We start from the raw sequence: 13,283 nt of genomic DNA on the forward strand, positions 1-13,283 counted from the left end.
GTTGCTGCAATTCCAAGAATGTGTATCATATGAGTTAAGTGCTGAGTCTACTGCATTACACACAAATAGTGAAAAACTTACAAGATCAAGTATAAGTATTACAATTGTCAAAAAAGGTGACAAAGCATTTGAGTGCTAGAAAAACAGTGTGAATTCTATGCAATGCAAGAAATACAATCGCAAAGAAGAATCAGTCTTGAGTGTTACAGATAGCAGCAGAAAGGATTGCTGGTATATCAATTCAGGTGCAAGAAGGCAATTCAGGTACAATGAAGAATGGTTCACCAGGTTAGTCACATGTAACCTTATCACGATCAAAGGGCTTGGCAACCAACTGCTTACAGCTGCAAAAGTTGAAACAATTAAATGCAGCCTGAATCTGAAACATGCTTTGTGTACCAGAATGGGATACATCTTATAGATAGCAGTGTCCTAGAATAGAAAGGACACAGAGTTCACTTTTCTAGAGGAAAGTTCATTGTGAGAAATTGAAAAGAGACCGTAACAGCTACAGGCACATCCTAGATACAAAGCACTGTTAAGCAACGATGACACCTGAGTCATAGTCACTGGAACTCTTGCATAGAAGAGTTGATTACCTTGGGTATGACAGTGTTCAAAAGATACAGAACGGAATGGTCACAGAAATGTCAGTGACTAACACAGAGAAACCCATATGTGAGAGCTGCATAGCAGGAAAAAATATTGTTAACTATTTCCCTAGACAACAAACAGAGCTACAGCACCACTTGAGATAGTACATTCAGATGTATATGGTCCAATGGAAATAAAATCAGTAACAGATACTTTGTGACATTCATAGATGACAAAAATGACACACATATACTTTAAGCGAAATCTGAAGTAGCAAAGAAAATTGCAGACTACAAAAGACTTGTAGAAAATCAAACTGGTCAGAGGCTTATGTCATTGAAGAATACATAAACAAAGAGGTTAAATATTTTCTAAGAAAATGTGGAATAGAACATCAATTGACCATTGCCTATGCTCCTGAGCAATATAGTGTTAGTGAATGAGCTAACTGTACACTAGTAGAGAAAGCAAGATGTATGCTTAAGGATGCAGACCCAGACAAACAGTTTTGGGTGGAAGCCATGTCCACAGTAGTTTATCTCACAAATCATTCTCATACAGTTGCCCTAAAGGACATAACACACCTATTGAAGCCTGGTCAAAGAGAAAATAATTGTAAGACATCTCACAACTTTTGGAAGTACTGCCTATGTACATGTAGCAAAATAAAGAAGATTCAAGATGAATTCAAAATCAGTAAAATACTTCATGCATGGCTACTGCCATGAGAGTAAAGACTACAGATTATGGAATTCAACTATCAAAAACCTTGTCAAGTCCAGAGATGTTATATTCAAAGAAACATGGCAAGTTAGAGAAAAGCTAGAAGTTGATATGCAAAACAAGTATGTGTCACTGCTGGAGATGTACCCTAAATAGAGGCTACCAGCATGGAAGTTCAACCACAGAAAATGTCTTCTGCAAGATCAAATATTGGCAGACCACCTAAGAGGTATGATGTGGCATTTGCAAATATTGCATTCAGTGAGCTTCAGGATTTCCAGAAGCCAAAGTCAAGATCCAATTGGTTTGAGTGGAAATCCAAGATAGGCTTTGCAAGATTTAATATTCACAAGTGTGAAAGACTTCAAGAATTGTGGCAGTGACAGCAGTCCTGAGTTTTTGAGTCAAAGGACTGTTGATATGGCCTATGCCGTCAGTGATGGACTCTTGCTGATATATCTACCAAGAAAACCATACTAAGGTCATGTGATATGTATTTTTTTTATGTGATTAACCCTGTACCCCTTTGAAGCTGCTACGGAAAAACTGAAATGTAATGTTTGTGTAACATGGAGAAGCTTGCAGCGAGGGCAGGTGGTGGTGGTGGGGGGTGGGTTGATAAGGAAGTGTGCTACTATACAGACTCCATTTTGTTCCTCCAAGGAGGCTTCATTACCTGTTCCAAAATGGCCACTATAGTCAATATGGTGCATGTGAAGCACCATCTTGTCACTGTGTAAGAGTGACACAATGGGAGATGGACGTCTCCTGCTTAGCTCCCTTGAGATCTGTTCCAGCATTTGCAAAGGAGCAGCAGCTGGCAAAGGTAAATTAGAGTAGCCAGGGCATTCTTTGAAAGGTACAATGCAGAGCTCCTGTGCTGGTGGATTCTGGCATTAACCAAATTTTATTTTGCAGTGTGAATGAAATGGGATATTAGGATGGTGAAAGTGCATTTTTAATAGTGATGTGCGCCGGCCCCCGTGTTTTGGTTTTGGATCTGGATTTGGTTTTGCAAACCCACCCTCAAGTGTTTTGGTTTTGGATCTGGATTTTTTTTAATAGATAAAAAGTTTTAAAACACAGCTAAAATCATATAATTTATGGCTTCCAAAACCCGTAATTCGTATATAAAATCTGAATTCCGAACCACAAAAGATCAGAACCGCGACCCGGATTTACCCGGTTTTACAAAATTTGGGTGGATTCGGATTTTTGGAGAACCGAACTGCAGATCTCTAATTTTTAAGGGCTCTCTTTGCTGTGATGAGGGGCAGCATTATTGCATGAGGAAAAAATAATAATATTAATTTGACGAAGGAGGTCGTCCTAAAGTGGTGCTCATTGAGCGAGCCTGATATATTAGGGCATATCCGTGCAGGATAAGGGAGTATGTTACCTTTGAAATTATATATTTATTGTATTTTTGAATGTCACAATGCACCATATACAACACAGTGGTTGCTTTCACATTAGATTATTCTACTTTTTAAAATACATGTAAATTGAAATCCATTATCATTTATCAGACACTTTTATAAGTAAAGGGAAAGGGATACATTCATGTTATGTTTTTTCTCAAAAAATATCAGAAATACAGCCAAATGGTTTTACAGTCAACCGACTATTATTCAGGGCACTATTTCACGAATAAGACATAAAGCAATTGTTCAACAAAGGACTAAAACAAATTTATAAATAATGACTGAAAATAAGTCTTATTGAAACATGAAAGAGTGGGCTCTGATCTGTGCTTACTAACAACTCATTTCCAATCTCATGTATGGAACAAAATGTATATAGATTTACAATGTATTATACGTTAGCATTATGTTTAATTGTGCATAAAAACACATCGTTCAGCAAAGCCATAGAGGTGATTAAGACTTAATTATAATACATTTGCTATTAGACAAATGTTCGTTTACAGGAAACGTAAGCTAATGAATACATAGTACATGCAAAATATCCAATATTATATTTCACTACTTTTAGACCTCATTTGGATTTGTGCTTAAAAATGAACAATGCAAAAATGCTTCTCAACATCGTCCAACTCTGGGTTGCTGTAACTAAACACTGGTAGGCCCCATGGAAACATTTAAAGGGCCCCAAGTGACACCTTACTCTCAACTGTCACCAGCCGTCCTATCTGCCTCCTGGCTGGCAGTTGCTTTGCACTTCCTGCTGATAGAGTAAGGGGAATGGTTGATGCTAGATGCTATGTGCAGAAAAAAAAGGATCTCTGTGACGTATCAACCCCGTGACCGCTGCAGGAGGGCTGGACCCCTCCTGCGTTACCATCCACGAGGGCATACAGGGGGAATAAATATTTGTGGTGAGTGTACACTTTTGGTCCCCCGTTAGCATTCCCGCCCCTCCCCCTTTCATGCTGGGTCACGTGGGTGTGACATCACAGGTCCCCTGCAGCATTCTATTCTAGTCATAACCTAAGGGGAACATCAGAGTTCATTCCCACCAGGGTCGCAACTAGGGGGGCCGGAGGTGCACGTACATCGGGTAAGCCGCTGCACCCGGCGCCAGTGACCTCCAGCCCAGCGCCACAGGGAGACTCCAAGCTGGACACCCGCTGAGATTTTACTATGGGGGAATTACCGGGGCCTGATTCCCACGCAACATTTATTTTTGGGTCCCTATCCCTAGAATGCTAGATTGCATGCATGACATTTTGTGGCTTCAGGTGATTTATGTTATTGCCACTCAGACAGCGTGAGTTGTGTTTCCAGAGAGAAGAGTTAGTCAGTACCTTGTTGTAATTAGAGATGTGCGATTCGGTTCTCCAGAAATCCAAATACACCCGAATTTTGTGAATCTGGGTAAATCTGAGTCGCTGTCCTGATCTTTTTGTGTTTCGGAATTCGGATTTTGAATCCAAATTTCGGGTTTTGGATTGCATAAATTACATCATTTTAATTGTTTTTAAAAACGTTTTATCTATTAATTTTTTTATCCAGATCCAAAACCAAAACACTTTAGGGTGGTTTTGCAAAACCAAAACACGAAGATGAATCCAGATCAAAAAACCAAAACACGGGGCTCAGCGCACATCTCTAGTTGTAATATATGCAGGCCAACTAGGCACAATGTGCCAAACCAGGGCATTTTGCAGTACACAGTCATTGTGTTTCAGTGATCAGAAAACCTCAACTCTACCAGCCACTTCTGGATGTGACAACACTTTCTCATACTTACAATATCCAAAACGTAACTCATTGTCTTCCCTCCCTACCCATCCAATCCTCTCCTCTACATATTTGTTGACAACACTATGCTCTCCTCTGTTTATCAAGTCCACACTCCCTCGCCCACAGATTGTGCCTCCAATGCTTTGCATGCTTCCTATAGACTCATATTGTCCTCAAAGACCACCACCTAACTAATCCCCCACTATCCTCCTTCCACAACTACACTCTTACAAGCTCTTACAGACAGGACCCTCAATCCTCAGATAGCCCTGTCTACTCCATCTAGTCCCCCTGCGCTCCCTTCTCTTTGACCTTCTGCCCAGTTCTATGTCACCCCTTAATTGTCTACACATTGTGCTTATGTCTCAGTACTCAGGATTTCTTATGCTGTTTGCTTTCAGCTTGTCCCTTCCCCTATTCTGTATCATGTATTAAGTTGATATGTTATGCTACAATTCGTAGGCATTGTTGAAAGAGTAGTGTGTCACTGTGCAGACTCCAGTCTTCCTGTCACTTCTGGGAAGGTTCATGCCCTGTTCCAAGATGGCCGGCGAGATTACTACTGAGCATGTGCAGGGGCAACCTTGTCTTTGCACTGTGTAGAGTGACCTGGTGGAAGACAGTAGTTCCTAGAAAGAACCTGGTTAATACAAGCAGCATACACACACTGGCTGGTGAACTGTATGAAACCCTGCTCCGCTCCTTCACCAGTGTGTATGTAACAGTGAGTACAGCTGTACCTACTATGTATCAATAAACCAACACCATTGGTTAAGTAACTGGGCTGATCATAGTTGGAGTCATCCGCTGGTGTGGGCTTACATAATTCTGCAATATCAACACCTGCACACACATAATTTCCAACAGCCACTGTGGACCTTTGTTTTAATCATGTAAATAAACTAGTGACCCACCCCTGCTTTGCTCTGGGGCAATTTTGAATTTACGGTGATTGCCTTGTAGACGACATTGACGGTTTTCCTCCTGTTGTCAACACGTATAGATTTAGTTGTGACGAGAAGCGCAAAAGGGCCACATAAAATTGTCCATGAGAATAACAGCCTCCACTTAGGTCAACTCCGGCCATGTTAAGTGTCTATCCCTGTGCTGTATTTATTGTCATGCCCGAGTAGACTCGTACCGGGAATTGAACACGTTTAAAATTAAAGAATCGTTTTTCACATAAATAAAATAGGAACAGTAAAAAAAAGAGAAAAACTGAAATTTGGTTTGAGGAATCACAGGGCTTACATCAATTTTTCTGGAGAAACTGGATAATACGTATCAATCTCTACATGGTATAAAATAAAGGCCCTCATTCAGACCCACTCGCAAGCGGGCGCACGTACGTTAGGCGTACGTACAAAATTATTTAAATTCAATGGCTCGCTCGTATTTTCGTTCGCATCTAAAATTCCTCCCTAAACTCAGGCGACCCCTCCTCTAACTAACGAGCGTGCGAAATAGCGAGCGTACATCCCCGAAATGGCTTGAAGGGAACGCACGCACAAGTGAAACCGGAAGTGGCCTTGTCAGATGTCGATTACCTGCTCCTTTATTCTGCCTACCTCCCTCAATCGTATCATGCCAATCAATGTATCAATTAGCTTAATTTTTTTTTTTTTTTCAACACAATGCAAGAAACTTTACTCTTGTCCGTGTTTGTGTTTACCCGCAGAATACGTACGGATGGAACATTCGCTTTTATTGTTCAAAAAACATGTGAACCACAATTAAACAATTGTACTATTGCTGTGGATCCCCGCATATTTTCCGGGGTTCATTTCTTTATTTAAATTTGCAAACGCATGTCACTGCATCAAGCCTATCATAACTCTCCAGAGATTTCTGGCCCTGTTGAACACATGACTCATACACTAACCAATAAAATTGCTCCTGTTAATTTCCAAAATACATTAGCCAATCAGAAATTTTTGCCACACTTTATCAAAAATGTTTTGTATGAAAAACTCCATTGCCATCATGAGAGCCTCCGCATTCACCAGGCGCGAGCTGCTGGTGCTTACGGAGGTGATGGATAGGCAGATCACCAGCCAGCCTCCACCCATCACCAACCGGCAGAAGCGCTCCGCGTATGCGGAGGCACGGTCCCGCCTGCGGTCGTTGGGTTCACGCCGCAACATCGGGCAGCTGGAGCGCAGGTGGTCAGACCTGCAACGGCGAACGCCCCGCTTGCTGGCATGCTTTCGCATGCAGATCCTTGAAAGTAAGTGTTATGTATTGTGGTTTTCATGTTTGTGTTTGTGGGGCAAACTGCGTGTGCATGTTTTCCTGTCTGTCCTATTTATTATTTGTCCTCATATCTGCGTGTGCATGTTTTCCTGTCTGTCCTATTAATTATTTGTCCTCATATCTGCGTGTGCATGTTTTCCTGTCTGTCCTATTAATTATTTGTCCTCATATCTGCGTGTGCATGTTTTCCTGTCTGTCCTATTAATTATTTGTCCTCATATCAGCGTGTGCTTGTTTTCCCTCTATTTCTGTTTTTTTCATTCTACTCCTTTTTGCATGTTTTTTGTTGCTGGTTTTTTTTTTTTTATTTGTGCCCCGGATTTGCCCAGAAACTAACCTCAATTTGTTTGACATATTTTAGGAGGACAGCCAAGACTACGCCATCACCGTCCGGCCAGACGGCGTTCCCGGCCACTATCCCCAACCCCCAGCCAACACTCCACCCCAAATATTTCCCCTATACCCCACTCCTCCCCAGCCTTCCCAGACCCTCTCCCGGAACTGTCGGGCCTCCTTCCCCTCCGTCCCACTTCCCCCTCTCCTCCACCCACCCCTCTTCCAATTACCCCCTCCCCGGAGTCCATCATTACCCCTCCCCGTTCTTTGGGGAATGAAGGCTCCTCCGAGGAGGAACATGGAGGGACTTCCGGAGCTCCCGTTTTGGCTCCCGGTATGTTTTTCTTTCTCATTTTTTTTAACCACAAACTGTTTGTATGTAATCATGTGTCGTGCCTTTATTCGTGCTTGTTTGGTTTACTTTTGGTGATTTAGCAGTTTGCCTTTACCTCTTCCTGCTGATTTCAACATACACATATCACACCTGTGTGAATTTGTACATAGGCCTTGTATTTTTGGCAGCACCCCCTTTTTGTTTTGGTTTTTCTTTTTTTGGTTTAGGAGTGATTTCGTTGTGTTTTTGTTTTTTTAATGTGGATTCCCTATTGTTTTATTAATCCACACACTTTTCTCACCCACAGAGGAACAGAGGCGTCGACAAGAGGTGGACGATTGTGTTGGCCAGATGCGCCAACATGTCATTGGCATTCTTGTGGCCCTTGACCGGCTGTCTGGCATCCTTCGCCAGTAGTTTTTTTTGTTTATTTTCGTTTTGTAAATAAATTTTGTAGTTCTAATATACGTTCTGGCTCATTATTTTTTTCAAAAACAAAAATAGTTTTCCCTGACATAAGTAGACTGTTCCTGCAAGGATTTCCCTTTTTTAAAAGTTAGATTGTATTTTGTATTTGTATTTTAAACAGCCACAAGAAACACATAACAGTAACAATGTCATTTCCCTTTTTGGGTGTAGTGTCAATTAGATATTTCGCCATTTTACAGGTTCCTAGTTGGTGTGCAAGCTGCTTAGGCCAATCTTCAAAATCCAAAGGTTTGGACAGGCTTCCTTTTGGTGTGGGTTGGGAACCTGCAAACATATTTCAGTTTACATCAACTGGTGTCAGTACTGGATTACCCCTTAGTCAAATGTAAGGTGTGTTAACCTGGTTACACTTGCTGTTAACGTCCAAAAAAAGGAAGACCATTTCACTCTCCAAACATTTATTCACAACATAAATGAGAAATCAAAGTGGTCAGTCCCAAAAACAAAAAACAGTGATAATCTCAAATACAACACATACAAATAAAATATTTAATTAAAAAAAACAATCAAGAACTGGTTGACGAAGGACCATGCCAACATGATTCCACAAACATGGCGTTGCGATATGGGTTCCAGAATATATGGACAAAATCACCAGATCCAGGTTTGGTAAGGGTAGCAGGAAGTAGTGAGCGTTGGAGTGGCAAAGATTATGTGAACAAACAGAAGATGGTGAAAAAAAAATAAATAAAATTAGATGTTCGCAAACAAACACAAACACATTAGGTATAAACACTGTAGTTTGGGTCAAACTTACCTAAAAAATCTGGCCACCACATCATCGCGTATGGCCCCCCCACATACTGACCTCCGACCAACCTCGGGGGGGCCATCCTCAGGTAAGGCATCCTCTGGCTGCATTGGGACACCACTCCTTATGGCAATGTTGTGAAATATCCCACACAGGACCACAATTTTCGACACCATATCCGGCAAATACATGAGCTCGCCACCAGAGCGGTGGAGGCATCTGAATCGGCCTTTTAAAAGGCCGATACAGCGCTCCACCACTTGCCTGGTGGCTGTAAGTGCGGAATTATACTCACTTTGTGGGCCTGGTGTGGGAGCCAAATAAGGAGTGAGCAGCCAGGACATGCAAGGGTATCCACTGTCTCCTGTGAAAAATAAGAGACAACATCAGGAACACTGTGTATCAAGCTTAACATTGTTATGTACTAAAGGTCTCCACTTACCCAGAAGCCACGCATCACCAGCTTGTAGGTTGGTTAATTTCTGCCATATCCCTGATTGCCGGATGACGAAGGAGTCATGTGCACTTCCTGGTAACTTAGCATTCAGGGACTGGATCTGGAGGGAGGCATCACATACCACCATTACATTCAGGGAGTGATAGTGTTTCCTGTTTCTAAATATTGCCTCCAGCCGTGCTGGAGGCTGAAGTGGTATGTGAGTACCATCCACAACCCCTATGATGTGTGGGAAGCCAGCTATTTGGTAAAAATTGGCCTTGGCCACACTAAGGGCACCCATATCCAAAGGCATTTGAATAAAATGATGGAGGTGCTTGAAAAGTGCCTCCATCACTGCCCTCAGGATCCGGGAAAAGGAGGATTGGGAGATGCCCGCCACTATTCCCACCGTTGTTTGAAACGATCCTGAGGCACAGAAATGTAACACCGCCATAAATTGCGTCAGTGGTGGTATTGCTGTTGGACTGTCAATTTGCCGCTCAAGATCACTTTCTATTAATGAGAGAGTGTCTATGATGATTTTGGGAGGTAGACGGTAGCGTCTTAAAACCTCATCATCGGGCATTCCAAAAAGGGTGACACGTGTTCGAAATATCTGGGGCCTTGCATGCCTACGATGCCTACGCCTGGGATGAGATTGAGGTTGGTCGGCTTCCGGGAGCATGGCCAGAACAATCCGCCCCAGATCAACCTGAAATTCAAAAATTTCAAAGTAAGGCTTTTGACCCACCCCAAAACTATATTAAAACAACTTAGCTTGATGATACCATCCATTGCTGCTTACATGCCGGGGTATTGTCATGATACGTCCAAACTGAAAATAAACAACAAAATTACTTGACACATTTCACTCTGTGCATTTTTGTTGATACATTTTGTGCTAGACCAAAGTTCAAATATGCCAAACACCCATTTAGCAAAACCGCAAAGCGACATTTAACACAGTACATCAAAACGGGTCGAAATGTTGGCTCAAAAAGCGAAAGCTAAACCATCAAAAAGTTAGAATGATTATTAAGCTGTTTAAAATGCGCTAATTAGTTCGCTAATACAAGTCACAAGAGTAACTACTAAAAATGCGCTAATTAGTTCGCTAATACAAGTCACAAGAGTAACTACTAAAAATGTGCTAATTAGTTCGCTAATACAAGTCACAAGAGTAACTACTAAAAATGTGCTAATTAGTTCGCTAATACAAGTCACAAGAGTAACTACTAAAAATGCGCTAATTAGTTCGCTAATACAAGATAAAAAATGGACTTACCAAGAGCAAATATCTAAGATGCAAAATCAAAAGGTCTTTGGGGTCGAAAATAAACAAAATCTAAAATAGAATAAATTAGGTATCCAAAAATTACAAAATATACGAAACACAATGAAACAACAATTGAACAAAAGTTAGACTTCACAAAACTTACCAAATCAACAAACGAGGTCCCAAAAATATAAACCAACAAAGATAACGGAAAAAAAAACGCTAATCTAACCAACAAACGAATCTCCAACCTCCAACTCCTTTCTACGCAATCAATAAACTCCAGCCAAGATAACCTCCAACAATCCAAAAACGCCACCTCGACTTGAGACACACCAAGCCATAAATAGTGTTTCGTTTCCCGCACAAATTAAGGAGGGATCATAGGGCCGCACAATCAATGATGCGGCCGCAAAATAAGGACGCATGTATAAATACGTCACGAAAACACATTCAAATTCTGGTGTATTTCTTGTTTGGACCTCAGACATGGCGACAGACCAGGGAAAAAATGCACAAGAGTCAGGCGGTAAGTCTTTCATGCATTTTCTATCAACGATTAATTTGAAACATAAGATTAGGCAAGTTGTGATTTTGTGAATTCTGTAAATTTACACAAATAGGTGAGGAGGATGACATGGAAGAGGCTGCTGGGCCCAGTATTCCGGCCAAAGCGGGCAAAAAAAAAAGGCAGCCACATTTCACAAGAAAGGAGATGGAGGTTTTGATCCAGAAGTGTGTGGACATCCTGCAACAGGCAGACAGGAATATGAGTCTAAGCCAGAAGTGGAGAATGTGGGAAGAGGTAGCCGTTGCTGTCAATAGAGTGGGTGATTATGTCCGTCTAGCCCGGGATGTCAAACGGCGGTAAGTAAACCCTTGCCCCCCCTAAAAACAAACCCCATTTTAAACCAAAGGATAATGGCTTCCATTTTTCCCCACAGATGGGGCGACTTCAAATATCGCCTAAAGCAAAAACTCGCGGACAGGGCTAGGCATGCAAGGGGGACAGGTGGGGGTCCCACCCCTGTGTCATTGGAGTTGACGGATTTAGAAGAGCTGGCACAGGGGTGTGTGCAGCCTGTGGAGGTGTTTGGCGTGTTCAACATGGATACGGACATGCCAGACTTTGCGGCTCCTCATGTTGGCCCAGGTAAGTATTGTGATGTCACCAACTCTGAAATGCTATTGTGCCAATATGTAGATTCTAATGTGACTCTTTTCTCATTTTTCCAACAGAGACACAGGCGGATGAGTCTGCTCCAGAGGGAAGCCTTGGCCGCAGAATTTCGGCTGGCTCTGCAGGGGAGGAACCAGTACATCCGGCTGAGGACCCTGCAGAAGCCAGTCCAGGGCGTGCCCCCTCGCAGGCAGTGGGCCTCCTCACAGAACTCAATTTAAAATCGGATTTCCATACGGAGATTCTGCAGAGGATGGACGCCAGTCTGATACGGGTGGCTGAGGCCCTGGAGCAAAATGCTGCGGCCAACGTGACCATTGGTCAGGCCCTGGCGGAAAATACCAGGGCCAACATCCGCATCGCCGATGCCCTGGAGCAGCTCGTTCGCCAGCACATGGTGGAGCCGACCTCCCTTCCTGCCGGAACATCAGGATCCTCCACCTCTGGCACAACATCAGCCAATCCTCCAAATGTGCCTAGCCCTGTGCCTAGTCCAGAGGCCACAACATCTGCCTCTGGACAGGCCAGCCCGATGGCATCCCGGACCCGGTCTGGCGCCCACCCTCCCCCATCCAAACGGGCGAAAAAACGGTGACAGCAATGGCGACTTTTCCCACACTCCTTCTGTGCTTGGCTCATATTCCTTTCTGGTCAAAACTTCCCTCTCCTTTCTTGTGAAATGTTTTTAAGTTATTTTTGTACGTTTATGTTATCAGTTATTGATTATTTATTTTTGATAAAAAGTATCTTTGGCAGAAAAAAAAAAAAAAAAATATTATGCCAATTGGTTTGTGTTTAAACAATAAATTTTTGAAAAAAATCTGACATTGTATTGTGACATTATTGTACAAATGGGTTACATTTAATCCTGGCCCTAAAGGCAAAAAAGGACACAAAAAACCATTTCATTTGTATAAAAAAAAGGCCTCTTGAAGGAACGTTTAAAAAATCACATAACGATGCAAATTCCACATTAAAAAAAAAAAGGGGAGCTAATTAAAACATGATGACATTATTGTCACAATAGGCCATAAACAACAAATTGAGGCAAAAAAAAACCCCAAAAAATGTACGCCAATTGATTGTGTAATCCTTACATTAGCAGGTATGATTTCCACCTGCGTACGGTTTTGTGCTATCCCAATAAACTGCTTTCCAAACACATACCAAGCCGGTTTTCAATACAACACTAATTGCTTTTGTGACCACCCGCGATTAATCGCTGCAACATCATGGAGTCCCGGGACGGAGGAGAAGGCCATCGCCAATGTGGTCGAGTAATCCAGACCCTAAACTGTGCGAGCATTTTGAAGGGAAAGAGGATGTTCCAGTGACGTATGTGACGGTCCGAACACATTTGACGTTCGCATCTGCTAATGTATGTACGCCCCAAAAACGCCTCGCCACGCCTGCGTTTTTCCATCTCCACCCCCGTCAACACCCAAAAACGCCCTGTTCTGTCAATCACATTTGACATGTCACTTCCTGTACGCTATTTTATGAACGAGAGAAAAAAAGCTCGCAATCTGCCGTACGCACATGCGCAGTGTAACACCGACGCATGCGCGGTTAGTCAACATCGGAACGCAACGAGCGTACTGCTGTTTGCGAGTGGCTCTGAATGAGGGCCAAAGTCCATTGTTGTGATATATCTGTAACGGCGTAAGCCAAGAAAGTGCCCGGACGTCCGTTTTCTCATGGA

The 13,283-nt window shown here is 42.5% G+C and overlaps 1 protein-coding gene across 1 annotated transcript in view; it reads left to right on the plus strand.

Moving 5' to 3' along the window:
- The window catches only part of IGSF5 (immunoglobulin superfamily member 5), a 50,927-nt gene that overhangs the window by 19,400 nt on the left and 18,244 nt on the right, over positions 1 to 13,283 (plus strand). The gene's annotated exons all lie outside the window — the stretch shown is intronic.

The sequence above is a fragment of the Taudactylus pleione genome, unplaced genomic scaffold (assembly GCF_031769625.1).
Source record: "Taudactylus pleione unplaced genomic scaffold, aTauple2 ptg000729l, whole genome shotgun sequence".
Taxonomy (NCBI): Eukaryota; Metazoa; Chordata; class Amphibia; order Anura; family Myobatrachidae; genus Taudactylus; species Taudactylus pleione.